Source organism: Microtus pennsylvanicus, chromosome 11, assembly GCF_037038515.1.
Source record: "Microtus pennsylvanicus isolate mMicPen1 chromosome 11, mMicPen1.hap1, whole genome shotgun sequence".
NCBI classification, from domain to species: domain Eukaryota; kingdom Metazoa; phylum Chordata; class Mammalia; order Rodentia; family Cricetidae; genus Microtus; species Microtus pennsylvanicus.
The window spans coordinates 26,985,108-27,001,489 of record NC_134589.1 but is presented as its reverse complement, the minus strand read 5'-3'; positions in this window follow the sequence as shown (position 1 = coordinate 27,001,489).

Below are 16,382 nucleotides of genomic sequence, written 5' to 3'. Positions count from 1 at the left end.
AGGACAGAGTTGAAGACCCAGAGGCATCAAGGACCAAGCTAAGGAGATTGGGGCTGAGGGCCCCCAGTACCACCTGCCTATGGCCTCAGGGGTCCAGGCAGGCTAGCTCTTGGGAAGAAAACATCTTTCATTTTTCCGGCCCCCTCCTGCGTTTCTGCTCTCCCCCCAGCTCAGGGTGAAGCCATTCCTCCTTTCAGGATGGCTCTGTAGGACTCTCCCGCTCACCTTTCACCCCAGCCCAAACCTGTGGCAGGTTGATCCTGTTTACCCTCTGCCCTCCTTCAGCGCACGCACGCTGTCCAGGTGGGATGCTGGGAAGGGGGGACAGCACCTGATGGGGTGAGGCCTGACCAGGTAAGACTCACTGCTCCTGAGGGAAGAAAGAGCTGGAAGCCCAGCCCAAGGGGAAGTAGGCAGGGCTATGGGGGAGAACAGACATACACGGGAAAGCATGACTAACTACGTTCCCTCCTGCCCATCACTGACTCGATTTCTCTAAAAGAGAAAAATCCTAGGCAGACATTGTGGCACATTTGGGAGGTTGAGGCGAGAGTAGCATAGGTTTAAGGTCATCCTCAGCTACATAGTGAGCTCCCAGCTACAGGAAACTGTGTAAGAAAGAAAGAAAGAAAGAAAGAAAGAAAGAAAGAAAGAAAGAAAGAGAGAAAGAGAGAAAGAGAGAAAGAGAGAAAGAGAGAAAGAGAGAAAGAGAGAAAGAGAGAAAGAGAGAAAGAGAGAAAGAGAGAAGAGAGAGAGAGAGAGAGAGAGAGAGGGGGAGGGGAGGGGAGGGGAGGGGAGGGAGGGAGGGAGGGAGGGGAAAGGAGAAGAAAGGAAAGAAAGGAAAAACAAACAAAAGAATACTTTGGCACACCCTAACCCCCCACCCCACCCACTAACCCTGCTACCCTAAATCTGGGCACTTTTGCTCCTTTCTAGTTCTCCCTGGGTAACAGAGCGCCCCCTCTGGTAAGGGCCATGAACTGGATTCCGGACACAGAGGACTGCCCTGGAACGCTGACTTCTCCCTCCCTTTCTTTCTTCCCCTGCTGCCTGCCCTTCCTTCTTATTTTTATTTATCTATATATTTTGAGTTTTGAAGACAGGGTCCCACTGTGTAGCCCAGGCTGGCTTCACGGCAATCCTTCTGTTTTGCCCCATCTGGGCTTTTTTTAATTGGCTGATTTTTTTTTTTCTTTTTTCGAGACAGGGTTTCTCTGTGGTTTTTGGAGCCTGTCCTGGAACTAGCTCTTGTAGACCAGGCTGGTCTCGAACTCACAGAGATCCGCCTGCCTCTGCCTCCCAAGTGCTGGGATTAAAGGCGTGCGCCACCACCGCCCAGCCTTGATTTTTTTTTTTTTTAAGACAGGGTTCTTACTAGTAGCTCTGACTGGCCTGGAACTTAGTCTGTAGACCAGACTGGCCTTGAACTCACAGATATCCACCAGCCTCCAGAGTGCTGGGATTACAGAGTTTCACCACCATCCCAGACTCCTCTGTGTTTCTATTAGAAACACCTTCTATCAATGAGTTGCATGCCAGGTTCCCAGCTGGTCTATGGACCCACCTTCATTAATAAGTTTCTTTCTCAGGTCCAGAGTCACCTTGACCTGGGTATGAATTCTAGTTCTGTCACTGCCTTGCTCTGTGACCACCACCTAGTCTTATGTCACCGTGAGGTGTGTAAGCTCTCTGGACACCAGTTTCCTCATCTGTGAAGTAGGAAAAGTACTTCGTATAACTATGAGAACTGCAGTCACTTATACAGGCTAACTACAGAGGGGCTACTACACACAGCAGCTCTGCTCAGTAAGTCATTGGCCTGGATGCCTGTAATCTCAGAACTCAGGAGGCTTAAGGCAGAAGGACTGCAAATTCAAGAGCAGCCTGGCTACTGTCCATAGAAGAAAACAGAGGAGGAGGGGTGAGGAGAAGAATGGGCATGGTGGTGAAAGCCCAAAATCCCAGCACTTGGGAGACAGAGGCAGGGGGGTCATGAGTTCAAGATCAGCCTTGAATCTTGGCTACCTAACACACACACACACACACACACACACACAGAGAGAGAGAGAGAGAGAGAGAGAGAGAGAGAGAGATAGACTTGAAGGAATTTCTGTTTATGCTTGTCTGCCTTCTTTACAGACACCAACACAAATAAGTGTCTTCCAACAGTGAAGGGGCTCTTTAAGTTGTGTGCAGAGGCCAGAAATAATGCTGGGTGTCTTCCCCTGTCAGTTTCTACCTTTTTATTTATTATGTTTATTGTTGTATATATGTGTGTTTATTTTGAGGTTCCTGTGGGCCCCAATGTGCTCGTAGAGGTCAGGTGACAGCTGTGTGGAATAGGTTCTCTCTTTTCACCTTTATGTGGGTTCCAGGGACGGAACTCAGGTTGTCAGAATTGCGTGGCACCTGCCTTTACCTGCCAAATCATCTTACCAGTTCTACCACCTTATTTTTTGAGACAGAGTCTCTCTCTCTCTCTGCCTCCTGAGTCCTGAGGTTAAAATCTATGCCGCCACTTTTGTTTATCACGTTTATTTATTTGTTATTTTGGGGTGTGTGCATACTCCCATGTGCATATATGTATGCATCCCATGGCTCTACAGTTTATGGGAGTTGGTTTTTTTCTTGCATTATGTAGGCTCTGGGAATGGAACTCGGATGTTAGGTTTGGTGGCAAGTGCCTTTTATTCACTGAGCCATTTTGTCCGAGACAGGACCTCTCACTGCACATTGACCATTTAGGCGAGGCTGGCTGGACAGTAAGTATCCAGAATCCATTTATCCCTGCCTCCCAGTGCTGGGATTATAGAGAGGCACACCTAGCTTTTTAAGTCCTGGAGACCAAACTCAGTTCTCATGCCTGTGCAGCAAGTACATTATTCCCTGAGCCATCTCCCCAGCACCAGAGGAACAACCGAACCTTCCTGTCTCTGTGCTTGCCTCCAAGGTGGACGACAGTCAAAATCCCTGCCTCCAAGGTTGTTGTGAGGATGAAAAGAATTAGTCCTGGTGAAAATCACACAGCAGAGTCTCATGCTTCCTAAGAGTTCAGTGAGCATAGCATATATCATCAATATAAAGCTGTTTTGCCCAACTTCCAAGGCAGGACCCTTCTTTAGATGTACCAGTTTATGGTCACTAGGCTTGAACACTGTCCCACTGTCCTGAGGTCCCTCCTCTCTTTCTCCAATCTGATTGTCCCACAGCCCTGGTCTCCCCCAAGGAGCCATCAGAAAGTCCTGTCTTCAGTAAGTTTCCCCAAACCCAGGAATGGCAGACAGTCTGTCTGGTTCCACCCAACAAGGTTGGTGTTGGCAACTACCTCCAAGACTGACCCTCTTGGTGTTCCTGCCCTGCTTGCAACCTGTGACCTCCTCCTCCCTGTCTCTGCATCTTTGTGCCACCCCTCTGGCACCCAGCCACTTCTCCCTAGGGTGGTACAGGGGTAGCGTGCAGACCAAGTCTGCACTAGGCCTTGGGCGGAGCATTGGGTGCCAGGGCCAACTGGTGCCAGCAGCTCAGGCCTCCTCTTGCTGAAACCTGCCACCTCCCAAGCCTGTGGACACACACTCATCCTCTTCCGCTGCCTCTGGGGAAGTGCTAAGCTCCAAACAGCTTTCCCTAGAAACCAGCACTCCCTCTTGTTACTCCTATCCAAGGAGGGTGCTGCCGACTTGATACCAGGGGTGGTGCCCAGAGTCTGCCTCGGCTCTGCCTCTGCCTCTGAGGCTAACATCCTCATTCTGGAGTGACCCCTCTCCCAAGAAAATGAAATGCAGTGGGCTGTGGGCAAACAATGGTTCTCAGAGTTCAGCTTGGGGCGCGAGTTGAGGAAAAGGTGAAGGAAGAAGGCACCCGGGCCCAGGATCACTTAGCGCTTAGATCCAGGCTTCTGTTTTACCTTTCATCTGTCTGTGTATGCATTTATTCAGAGGGGGAGTTATACAAGTAGATTGCACACGTGGAGGTCAAAGGACAACTTGCAGGAGTTAAGGTCTCCTTCTACCATGTGGGTTTGGGGATTGATCAGCAGACTTGGCAGCAGACACCATGACCTTCCATGCCATCTCATTTATTTATTTATTTATTTATTTATTTATTTATTTTATTTTTTTTTTTTTTTTGGTTTTTCGAGATAGGGTTTCTCTGTAGCTTTGGAGCCTGTCCTGGAACTCCCTTGGTAGACCAGGCTGGCCTCGAACTCACAGAGATCCGCCTGTCTCTGCCTCCCAAGTGCTGGGATTACAGGCGTGCGCCACCACCGCCCGGCTTCATTTATTTATTTATTTGGTTGGTTGGTTCGTTGGTTGGGTTTGGTTTTTCGAGACAGGGTTTCTCTGCAGCCCTGGCTGTTCTGAAGTTCACTCTGTAGACCAGGATGGCTTTGAACTCACAGAGATTCCAAATGCTGGGATTAAAGGCTTGCACCACCACCATCCAGTTTCATTTGTTTATTTTTGAGACATGGTCTGCCTCAAAGTCACTATATGTAGCTGATAATGACCTTGAAAATTTTTCTACTTTCTTCTTCTCCTCCTCCTCCTTTTGATTTTTTGAGACAAGGTCTCTCTGCTTAGCTCTGACTGTCATGGAACTCTCTATATAGACTAGGAAAGCCTCAAACTCATAAAGATCCTCTTGCCTCCTGAGCTACGGGATCAAAGGTATCTGCCACCACATCCAGTGACCTTGAACGGCTAATCTTCCTGCCTCCATCTTCCTAATGCTGAGATTATGAGTATCCACCACACTGTGTCCTGTTTATTCATTACCAGAGATCGAACCCAGTGCTTCATGACTAAGAGGAAGCACCCAGCCCTTATATCTTTATGACAAAAGTATATTTATGTACATACACCTTTTACTTTTATGCTGTTTCCAAATGTGCTTTAATGAAAAGAGAGTCTTCTTTTCTTTTCCAACCCAGATTTTTCAAGACAGGGTTTTTCCGTGTAGCTCTGGCTGTCCTGGATCTCACTCTGTAGACCAGGCTGGCCTCAAACTCAGAGATCCGCCTTGCCTCTGCCTCCTGAGTGCTGAGATCAAAGGTGTGCGCCACCACCCAACGGAGAGTGTTTTAAAACATTTCTAGCTGATTTTTTTTTCTTTAAAAACTCTTTAGTTACATCAGACATGTCAGAAAGACACACTATGGCTTGGGAATCTCCTGGTATACACCATGTGTTTATAACAGAGACATGTGGACTGAGAAAACAGGGAGAATAATATCTGAATGGACAAACTGGAAGATGGGTAGGAGATACAGGGTAGTGACTTTCTTTGGGATACAGGGTAGTGACTTTCTTTAGGACTGATTGGACCATCAATTCTTCCATCAATGATTGGACCTTTATCTGAGACCAAGTTTCCCACCCGGTGCCTCAACAGACCCTATTTATCTGAGTTTTTTTCCAGTGTGGATAAGCATGGCTTCACCCACACCTCGGTGTTCCCATTTCCAGCTGATCCAAGCCTTGGTTCCTGCCCAGAGAAGAGCCCTCAGGAGTTCCACCTCTGGGGAGTACCGAAAAAGAGGCTGGCACACTGACGTCCTCCTCCCACACAACATCTTTCTTCATCTGCCATCACTCCGCACCTCAGTTTCCTCCTCTGTAGAGTTACGGGGTTCAGCTCAGGTCTACAAAGATTCCTCCCACAGCAAGCAACTTAATCTCCTGGAAACTGTAGGCTTTGGTAGAAAGTCGGTCTCTCCACCTAGCTAACATCCTGCCATTTGTTCTACAAACATTTACTATGAAATGACTTTATGCCCTGCCCTATGCCAGGGCTACTAGTGAGCAAGCACCTAAGACTCAAATGGAAGACTTTGTGTTGGAGCCTACCTCTCTTTCTGTTTGATGGGCAGAAGGCCGAGACTAGGTTAGGGACTGATGGTTGAGGCTCAGGATGTATTTCAGTCTTTAAGAGTTTGCCTAGCATGCACAAGTCCTGGGTTTGATCTCTAGGACTGTATCAATTGAGCGTGGTGGTGCAGACCTGGAATCTAAAGCTCCGAAGACAGGGGCAGAAGCAGCAGAAGTTCAAGGTCACCTTTGACTACCTATTGAGTTTGAAGCTAGGCTGAGATATATGAGACCGTGTCTTCAAAAAAAAAATGCCAGGTGGTGGTGGCACATGCTTTTGATCAGAGGCATGCAGATCTACAAGGCCAGCCTGGACTACAGAGCGAGTTCCAGTACAGCCTGGGCTACACAGAGAAACCCTGTCTCAAAAAAAAATGATAATTATTGAGACAGGGTCTCACTAAGTAGTCTAAGTTGGTCTTGAACTTTGAATCCTCCTGCTTCAGCTATCCAAATGCTGAGTTTGTAGATGTGTGCCTGGTTTAGTCCCAGCACCAGGGAGGTAAAGTTGGGTGAGTCTCTGTGAGTTCAAGGCCAGTTTGGTCTACAGATAGAGTTCCAGGACGACAGCCAGGGCTACACAGTGAAGCCTGTCTCAAACAAACAAACAAATAAACAAAAACAACAACAGAAAAACCAGTGTGTGTGTGTATGTGTGTGTGTATGTGTGTGTGTGTGTGTGTGCATGCATGCACGTGTGTGCATGTGTGTACCCATACGTGTGTGCATGCATGTGTGTGCCATCAATCTTGACTATATTTTCTTATACTTGTTTTTCTCCTTTTTTCACCAGAATATTCAAGAGGACAGAGATCTTTTTTTAAAAATATTTATTTATTATGTATACAATATTCGGTCTGTATGTCTGCAGGCCAGAAGAGGGCACCAGACCTCATTACAGATGGTTGTGAGCCAGCATGTGGTTGCTGGGAATTGAACTCAGGACCTTGGGAAGAGCAGGCAATGCTCTTAACCACTGAGCCATCTCTCCAGCCCCAGAGGGCAGAGATCTTGATTGATTTTTTTTAATTGTTGTTATTACTGGATCCGCTGCCCCACTGTCTAGAATAATGCCTGGCACACGGTAGATACTTGATAAATATTCCCTAAGTTAACCTCTCTTCTTTTTCCAGTGCTCTAGCTAGAACTCAGGACATTTGACATCTAGACAAATGCTCTATCGTTGGACTACATCCCTAGCCCCTGGCCTTTTGAGATGAGGGTCTTTCTCTGTAGCCCAGGGCTTCAAGATCCTCCTGCCCTAACTGTGTATTCCTACGCATGGTGGCCCTGAGCTACGTGAAGTCGGGAGAGGAAGCTAGCTGATGCCTGTCCAATGCTGTCACACAGTCATGGGCGCTGGGTTAGTGACAATATATGGAAACTGTTATTGCTAAACACACACCATTGGGCTCGACTGATAAAGACTGGAATTTCACAAGGAAAAAAAAAGCAAGATTCAGCAAAATTACACATATTGCTTTATGCAATAGATATTTCTCTTGTGTCTGTCATCTATTCTGATTAGAAGATGATTTACTTTGCTATATTTGCTCCAAAAATTCAGCCTGCTCAGCAATTGTCAAGACTTAATCTTCTGCAAGCAGATCTCATCCAACCTGAGAGGATGATGCTTGGACCATTAATGAAGAAGTATCCCTTTCCTGGTCATATAAGCTTGATCCCACCCCCACCCCCCAGCTACTGATTATCTATAACCACTAAGGGAAGAAGAGGATGAGTGAGGTCCTATCCTTCTGAGGATTGATCCTCATGCCTGAGTTCTCTCAACTGCGAGTTCTTGGGGTACCTCCCCACTGATTCCCCAAGTCCTTAAATGCCCACTCCGGAAGTTTTTTTCCTGGCAGGGGCAGACACCGTTGTCTCCTGTCCTCTGGAACCTTCCAGGCAGGGAGGTCACTGGTGGCTGTCTCTCCCTCCCCAGACTATGTGGACAAAGGTCACAGATGGTCCTAACTAGTCTAGCGGGAGATCTAGGTCCCTGTTTGGCTACACTGTAAGCTCCCCATTCACTTACTAAGTCAACTTCATTCAACAGCTTAATTCACCAATTTATGTTTGGGCAAACAGCTTCAGAACGACCAAGTCATCTACCAACCTCTGGGAGATGGGTTGTAGGGTCATGCCAAGATGAACAGAAACAGAGTTTCCGGACATTGCCACCAAGCTGGCCTCTAGGGTTGCGGTAGGGGGTAAAGAGTCTAGCTCAAAACTGGCAAGGCTAGGGTAGAAAGTGACAGAGAGTCAAGGCGTGGACACAACGCTTCTGGCCTTGCCGGACAGGCACAACTGGCACAGGCATGAGGCCAGCCTTGCGGTCCCGGGTTCGAGCAGACTGCGGCCGCGGTAGAAATCTGGCGGTGGTGGAGCGCGACAGAGGGGCGGTGGGAGCGGGCGCCCAAATGGCCGGGTGGGGGCCCGAGGGGCGCGGCCCCGCCGCCTAATGGTTTTCCAAGGAGCCCCGGGGATTAGAGGTCGCTCCCCTCGGGGCGAGGCGGCGAGCCAGGACTAGGTTAGAGACCGGGACTCCGCACGTGCCAAGAGGGATGGGTGGAGTCAGGTGGCTTTTGTGCTAAGCCAACCCGCTGCGCAGAGAGACGCGGGGCGAAGTTCCAGGGGCGGCGCTGGGACTCCTCCTAAATCTGCGACGGCCCTTGGCGTCTCTTAAGACTTAAATTCAACCGCGGAGCCACGAAGGGGGCGATGATGAAGACTGAGGATGAAACGTCGCAACCTACGTTGCTGGCGGTGGGGTGCAGGGGGTGTTGTGATTCAGGAGAATCTGCCTCCTCAACAAAGGGTCGTCACTCTGGCCAGCCTACCCGCCCATCTCGCTAGGCTCCCGACTTTAAATCCTCTCTATTTCTTAGTCCCCCCCTTGCTCTTCTGTCTCCCCGCATTGGGTTCCTGTCAATCCCGGTAGACCCCAGCACCAAGTTCCAAAGGGACTGTGGAGTGGGGGAGGGATGGCCCTGCTTCAGCCAGGTCCAGGCCTGCCTTACCCCCCCCCCCAAACACACACAACTGCTCCTAGGCAAAAGCAGCTTTCTCCTGAGAGGACCCCACAAGCCTTTTTGGGGAGGCGACCCAGAATTGGGGCTGGGCTTTGGAGTGCAGCAGGATGACTTCAAAGGGCGGTGGGTGGGGTTGGCGCCTGGTCACAGGTGCCACTCAGGGTGGGCCAACCTGCCCAACCAGGTCAGGGCCTGTGCTGCACCCGCCCTCCCGCCCAGAACATCACAACAGAAGCCTGACAGCAACCCCACCCACTAGAGATGCCCCAAGGGCACCGGCAGAAGACCTCAGACTGGAATCCCAGAACCCAGGCACCAAGGGTCAGGTCTCCTTTGCAGTTCCCGCTTCCCAACCTGGAACATACCTGCCTCCAAGTGTGCCCACGGAGCCCCCAATCTAGGGCGAAACGCTTGGGCTCCAGAGCCTCAGGGCTGTCATGATTTGCCCAAACTTCCTCCTGTCATTGTCCCCACCTCTGTGAATCCTTAGGAAACAGACACAGGGGAAACAAGCCTCCAGCCTGGCTCCACCCCTAGATTGTGGAATCGCTGGGGCCGAGAGGGAAAGGCTAGGCCTCTGCATGGAGCCCAAAGCACGTGCTGTGCTAAGAGACCACTGAGGGTTCCTTTGCAGTTCTAGGGCTGTGTCCCTTCAAACTGGGGCTAAAAGCCCTGTTTGCGCATCTGTAAAAGGACAATAATAGAATAGTGCCTTCTGTGTAAGGTTGTCATGAGGGTTACATGAAATTGCAGGTGGAAGCTCTTAGGACCTGGCATGCAGTAGGCAGCCTCACGGCTGCTGATATTAATGTTACTTCACGGAAGCATCTGCATCTACAGACCCACATGCCCTGAGAGCAGCCTTACTCACAGACAGAGTGGGTCCCCTGCCTTGCGGGAATCCAGCCTTTGCCTCTGGCCTCCTTCCACTGCACCACCTGCTTGGCCTCCAGCGCACTCCAAAGTGACCACAAGCGGAGCTGTCCTGGGGCAGCAGGGACTCCAAAGCCCCCAGGGAAAGTCAGGAGGGTTGCTAGTGAGCACTTGACTCAGGCTCCAGGGTCAAGGCTCACCCCGGGAGAAAAGGTTCCAGAGAGAATCCTCCATGATGGCCTTCCAGGGGGCCAAGAGAGGAGTTGCTCCAGAAGGATGCAGCTCTGTGTTTTGGTGTAGGATAAGGAACAACTGGGCAAAAGGGCCCCTCGCATGCCTTTCTGAGACCTGGCTGGCAGGAACAGGCGGGGGAGCCATGCCAGGCAGGCAGATATTACTAGCCGGATACACCGTACTAAGCCCTGGGCCTGCCCATATGTCAGTGATGGAAACAGTGTCAGCACTGGGTACCTGCATCTGGAGGGAACAGTGGCCCCACACTCTCAATTAGAGAGGGTATCCTAGAGGCAAGAAGTGTCAGGTAGACAGGAAGGATGGCCCAATACTTGTTAAATGTTTGCTTCAAATATGCGTGGGAGGCAGAAAACCCCCACTCCAACCTCCAAAGAAAGGGGACCAGGTGTAAAAAACAGTTAACGCCTCTGAGTCTGAACCAAACCTGGAATGAGGAATCGAGCTGAAATTCTGCTCTCTGGCTGCTACCTTCTACATCCTCCGTCCTCGGTGGCAGCACGAGCCTGATCAGCCACATTCCGAGGAGGCCTGGGTTGCCTTTCGACTGAGCTCCAAAGAGCCCCTGGGGGCGGGCAGGTCTCTCCACTGTCTCAGAGCTGGCTGGAAAAACTGGTCTTCCTGCCCCCCCCCCCCACCAGCCTGGAGTTGAGGAGAGGCAGGATAGGAGGTTCCTGACATTCCACTGGGTTGGGAATGGGAGGAGGGTGGGGCGAGAGAAGGCCCAGAAAGGCGCAGCTCTACCATGTAACGAATATGGCTCGTCAGGGTTGAGGGGTGTGCGTGTGTGTGTGTGTGTGTGTGTGTGTGTGTGTGTGTGTGTGTGTTCAATCAGCTTCAGAAACGGGACAAATGTGAGTCAGGCCCCTCTCCTTCCCCGAGCCTAAGGGGGAAGATGTCTTTCTCATCAGTAGGCAGACTTGAAGTTAGACCTTAAGAAGGACTTTCCTGATGGACAAATTTATCATTCCCACACAGTACCGCTGTGGGACACTGCGCTACCTCCCTTGTGGATCTTTGTTACTTCTCAGGGCCCTAAGAAAAAGCCTGCCTCTAGGACTACCTGTATAGGAAAAGAGATGGGGTCATCCTTGAGAACCAGGGATGCCATTCACTCCCCAAACTGGCCCACTTGCCTTCTGAGAACTCCCATTGTTTCCTGGCCCCTTCCCCTGAGCAGGTACTTCCCCACCCCCCACTTCCTCCCCAGGCCACAGCAGAAACCTGGCCATGGAATGGGGGGTTCTAGTGGGCCAGCCACATCCCTCAGGCTACTTCAGCTCCACCAGGGTCCTCTCCAGGAATCAGCTGAGTCCTTCCTGGCAGAGAAAGACCAGATAAGCTCCCACTGAAGGGATGGAGTTAGAATTTTCCAAACACGGGCATGGGACCTCACTACCTTAGACAGGGAACATTCAATCAAAGTATGAACCCCACAGCTCCCCCAGGAACCTGCGTGTTCCCTGTATTCTGTACCAGTATTCCCTGGTAGATACCTACCGCCAAGGCCAGCATGCTTCTAAGATATGTAGGAAGCTCTTCATGGCACCAGGCCAGTAAGCTGCTAGCCTGGCGTGTTGGGGCCCTTAGATACTATTTCCCAAGGCCAGCCATCTAGCCCCATGGGCAGAGGCCTTTGCAAGCTTTGACTGTAGTTACACTGTGAGAAGGGGGAAAAGTCCCCCTGAAGTTACTGAGTGTGAAGACCCTATCTTTTATCAAAAAAAAAAACTTATTTATTTATTTATTTATTTATTTTTGAGACAGGGTTTTACTGTGTAATAGTCCTGGATGTCCTAGAACTCTCTTTGTAGAGAGACTGACCTGGAACTCAAGGGATCTGCCTGCCTCTGCCTCCCAAGTACTGGGATTAAAAAGCCTGCACCACCACCACCCAGTAAAAGCAAGTGTTCTTGAGCACTGAGACATTTCTCCGGCCCCCTTGGGTGTGCTTCTAACAGTGACTTTCCTCAGGTTACCCTCCCAGAGCCGGTGTGTCCGCCTCAAGACCCCCACGTAGTGCAGCCTGCGTTCAGACCGCCTCTGCTTGGAGGACACGGACAGTGGTCAAGGGCAAAGAGCAGGAGCAAAACTACAGCCACTCGGAGGAAGGGGATGGGCATTGTGCTGAAGCTCTGGGCTCAATGGGTTTTAACAGAGTAGAGCCCCAACGCTATGGACTAGGTAAACTCCAAAGGGTTAATATGACCCCGCCCCCATCCTTAGTCCCAAGCACCTTGGTATCCTAGCTACTTGGTGAGTGTAGAGACAGACAGATGTGTAGGCAGTGACATCCTTAACCTGAAGCCTCACACTGGGGCAGGTGGTGGAACCAGCCAGTGACAAAGGCCACTAAGGAGGGAGGGGACAGCTGGGTTCTTTCTCAAGCTCTGCCTGTCCTCCCTCAGGCATTGGCAGAAGTTGCTGTCCCCTCAAACCTGAGAGAAATCGGTGTATAAATCTGGCAAGTGCTTTACAATGCCCAGTCCTGGCTGAGAGGATTTGGTATTCTTCACAAACATTGGGACCTGGGAAGCAGGAAGCATCCCTGGCTCCACAACCCAGAACTCTCAGAAAATAAGCTAGTACTCATTTTCTGAGTTTCCTGGGTCCTTTCCAGAACTTTCTCCCCTTTCTGCAAGAATTGTCCTCTAAGGAGAGGAATGATCCTCTATTCCCAACATATAACCTACCAATCTGCAAGGACAGAGGATCTATCCCAGACCACAGCCAGCAGTCACCCCAAAGACAAGGAACCAGATCTGGGGATCTGAGAAAAAAAATTGCTCAGCTTCTCTTCCATGGGATTTTTGTTAGACCAGAGAAAGAAATCTCAGATCTTCCTGTCCTAGGGTTGTATCTCTAAGGGAGAAGACAGTATCTGTCTCCTCTGGAGGTTGTAAGGAATCTAATGCCCACCCTGCTGGTCCTGCTGTCCTGCCAGCCGGGCAGAGCATGCTCACACTAGTGTAGGGATGCCAGCAGACTCTCTGTCCCAGTGGCTCAGATGCCTACTGATGAGAGAGGCCAAACTAGTCATAGTCCAGCCACACATCAGCAGGCTCTGTGGTCCTGTGGGGGAGCTGGCATTGTGTGCACAGGCCCAGCTCAGGAGTTAGGAACAATTCACCAAGATGAATAATAGGTCTGTAAGTGTTTTTGTAATATTTAGAAAGATCTGAAAGGAAGCACAACTGTGAATTCCTTGGGCAGAGGCAGGACTTTGGGAATGTCTCGAGCCCTGCTGACTTCTGTTTGAAGCTTGTGATAGGCATGGGGCACCAGTATAACTGTGTTCTCAGTGATAGAAACACAGCCCCTCCTCCTAAGCCCCCCTCCTCAGGTCTCTAGACAAACACTCACAACTGAGTTGTAGCCCTAGACTATTCCACTTAATTTTAATTTTAAAAACACACATGAGTATCTGCCTGTTTGTATTTAAGTGTCCCACATGTACGCAGTGCCCACAGAGGTGGGAAGAGGGCATCAGATCCCCTAGAGTTTGAGTTCCGGATTGTTGTGAGTCACTATATGGATGCTGGGAACTGAATCTGGGTCCTCTGTAAGAGCGTTAAGTGCTCTTAACCACTGAGTTATCTTTCCAACACTTTTTTAAAAAGTTATTAATTAGCCAGACTGTGGTACATGTTTTTAATCCCAGCACTCAGGAGGCAGAGGCAGGCAGAACTGAGTCAGAGACCAGCCTGGTCTAGAGTGAGTTCCAGAACAGCCAGGTCTCCAAAAACAAAACAACAACAACAAAATTATTGATTAAAAAACTTAGGTGTATGGGTGTTTTGTTCACAAGTATCTCTGTGTACTGTGTGCTTACAGTGACCATGAAGGCCAAAAGGGGTGTTGATCCCCTTAACTGACATAGAAGGTTGGAAAGTCTCTATGTGAGTACTGGGAATTGAACCCAGGTTATCTGGAAAAGCAGGCCGTGCTCTTAACCACTGTGCCATTTCTCCAGCCCCTTTTTGAATTGTTGAAGTGGAGTTTAGCTTACTAACTTGTCCAGGCTGACCCGGCACTCACTCTGAAGCCCAAGTAGGCCTTGAACTCGTGATTCTTCCACCCCAGCCTCTGAGCCACGGAGCCACCAGCCCCAGTCCGTAACTTCTTAAATGAAATCATCGCTTCGGTTTTCTCAGGCCCTGGGGAACTGAACTTATAGCCTTCCACTGAGCTACACCCTATGTCCCAAAACATTTTGTTAAAACAAATATAATTTAGGGGTAGATGGGAGGAGCTGAGGCAGGTCAGGGGAGATCTTGCCTGATTCTTAAAGCAACAGGAAGGAAGCAATGACTTCTGGGACATTCTTCTTGCCTTATGGATAGGGGAGTGAACTAGCGCGCGCGCGCGTGTGTGTGTGTGTGTGTGTGTGTGTGTGTGTGTGTGTATGTATACCCTTGCAGAGCTGTCCTCAACCGCTTATTGGTCACTGCCATCTTCAATGGCAGCCAGGCCTTATCCTCCTCCTCCGGTCTTTCTTCACTACCCCAAGAAAGGTTCTGTGCAGGACTCTCAGGGACAGGAAGAGGGCAGGAACCCTGAATCGGGGACTATAGGCAGGGAACAGGGTCCTTCACCCAACCTTGCCTTAACTGCTCAGATACCCACGGTTTCCTTTTAGGATTTTTTTTTCCTAAATGGGATTTCCTTGGATAGCCCTCCGAGGGGGTAAATCTAACCGATTTGGGGAAAGAGCGGAGCAGGGCCTTGCCCAGGGTCACACAGCCTCTTTTCCTCCTCCTTGGGACCCCATACAAGCCAGAGCCGGCATCAGAGCCTCCCAGCTCTGAAGACTCAATTCTCTCTTTCTAAGAAGGCTCTCTCCCTCTTCGGCAGATCTGAGGCAGGCCGCCTGGCCTCTATGTGCCTTATATCTTGGAGAGATGCTTGTGACGCTCAGTACACTAACAACAAAAGGATCAAATGAGGTGTTTGTGAAAATACTTCGTAGGGGTGGCCGTTTCTCTTTTCTTAAATGCAAGCAGCCGCTGCGGGGTGGCAGCACAGGAGGACCAGAAAAAGGTCGAGAGAAGGTGAGGACCCGCTGCAGCGGCGGCCGGGGGGGGGGGGGGGGGGGGGCCCGGACCGTGGATCAACCGCAGCCGTCGAGCGGCACCCAGAGGCCAGAGTGGAAACTGCAGGCGGTCCGCCAGGAGGCGGGGCGACTCAGAGGGCAGGGCCGGGGTGGGGTGGGGCCTAGTCTTCACCTGCTTCTAGCTCAAAGTCTAGGCCTGGGACACCATAACTGGGCCCCTGCGGGACAAGGCAGCATGACCCGACGTGCCAAGATTGGGCTATCTCCAGGCTTCAAGGGACAGAGGTGAAGTTCAGAGAACCATCCAAAGAGGAGTAAAACCCAGTAGTTGAAGAGGCCACTTGGCCGAGGTCCCTGCCTCCCAGCTCCTTCTCATAGAAGGCATTGTATTTGCTTTCTGTGAAAATCTACCTGGAGCAGAGTGTCCAGCCTCATCCCTTCCTCACCTCCACCCCAAGGTCACTTTCCCAGGTCTAACCCTCTCCAAGGAGCACCCCCACTACAGGCAGCCTCAAATGCCCCTCCCTCTGCTCAGCTGGGGGAGGGAAACCACTGCCTTAGTCACGCCAGATAATCACCTCTGGTCACTCACTGTCTGGCCTCTTCCTCCAAGTCACTCAGAGTATCTCTTAGACATTATCTCACCATGCAGGCTGGGTGGGTGGGTGGGTGGCAGGGAGGGAGGGAGGGGGAAGCAGAATGCAGAACCAGCGTTTAGCTGGGAGAAACTGAGGCCAGAAGGGAGCAACGCATCCATCCACCTGCCCTGCTTCCTGACGTAAACTAAGGCAATGACGTTAGATCACGGTCACAGGTGAGGTGGAGGGCAGACAGCAGGAAGAACTTTCTAGAGGACTGTGAATGGCTGCAGGGGCCTTTGGAGGAACAACGAGGGCCCACCGAACAGCATTTATGTGCAAAGCATCGTGTGAGGGCCTAACAGGGACCCATCCTTAGGAAGGCAGATGCTACCATCATCCTTGTTCCATGGATGAGGAAACTGAAGACACAGTTGCCCAAGATCTGCCAGGGGAGACGCTGGGATCCTAGCCTAGGATCCAAGCTCCAGGGGCTGCCTTCTGGTGAAACAGAGAAGCGATGAATCTGAGACAGGTGCATACCTGTGTTGACCTCCTATATGATGACCCTTAAGGGCTGACTGGGTGGCCTTCAAGTGTCCATTAAAGATACTGGTATAGTCCTCGCCAAGCCAAACAAGCCCCCTCTCATCCTCACGGAAGGGCCTCACTGTGAAGCTTTTCTCTACCCATGATCTTCTGCCGATTATCTCAGGTAGCTCAG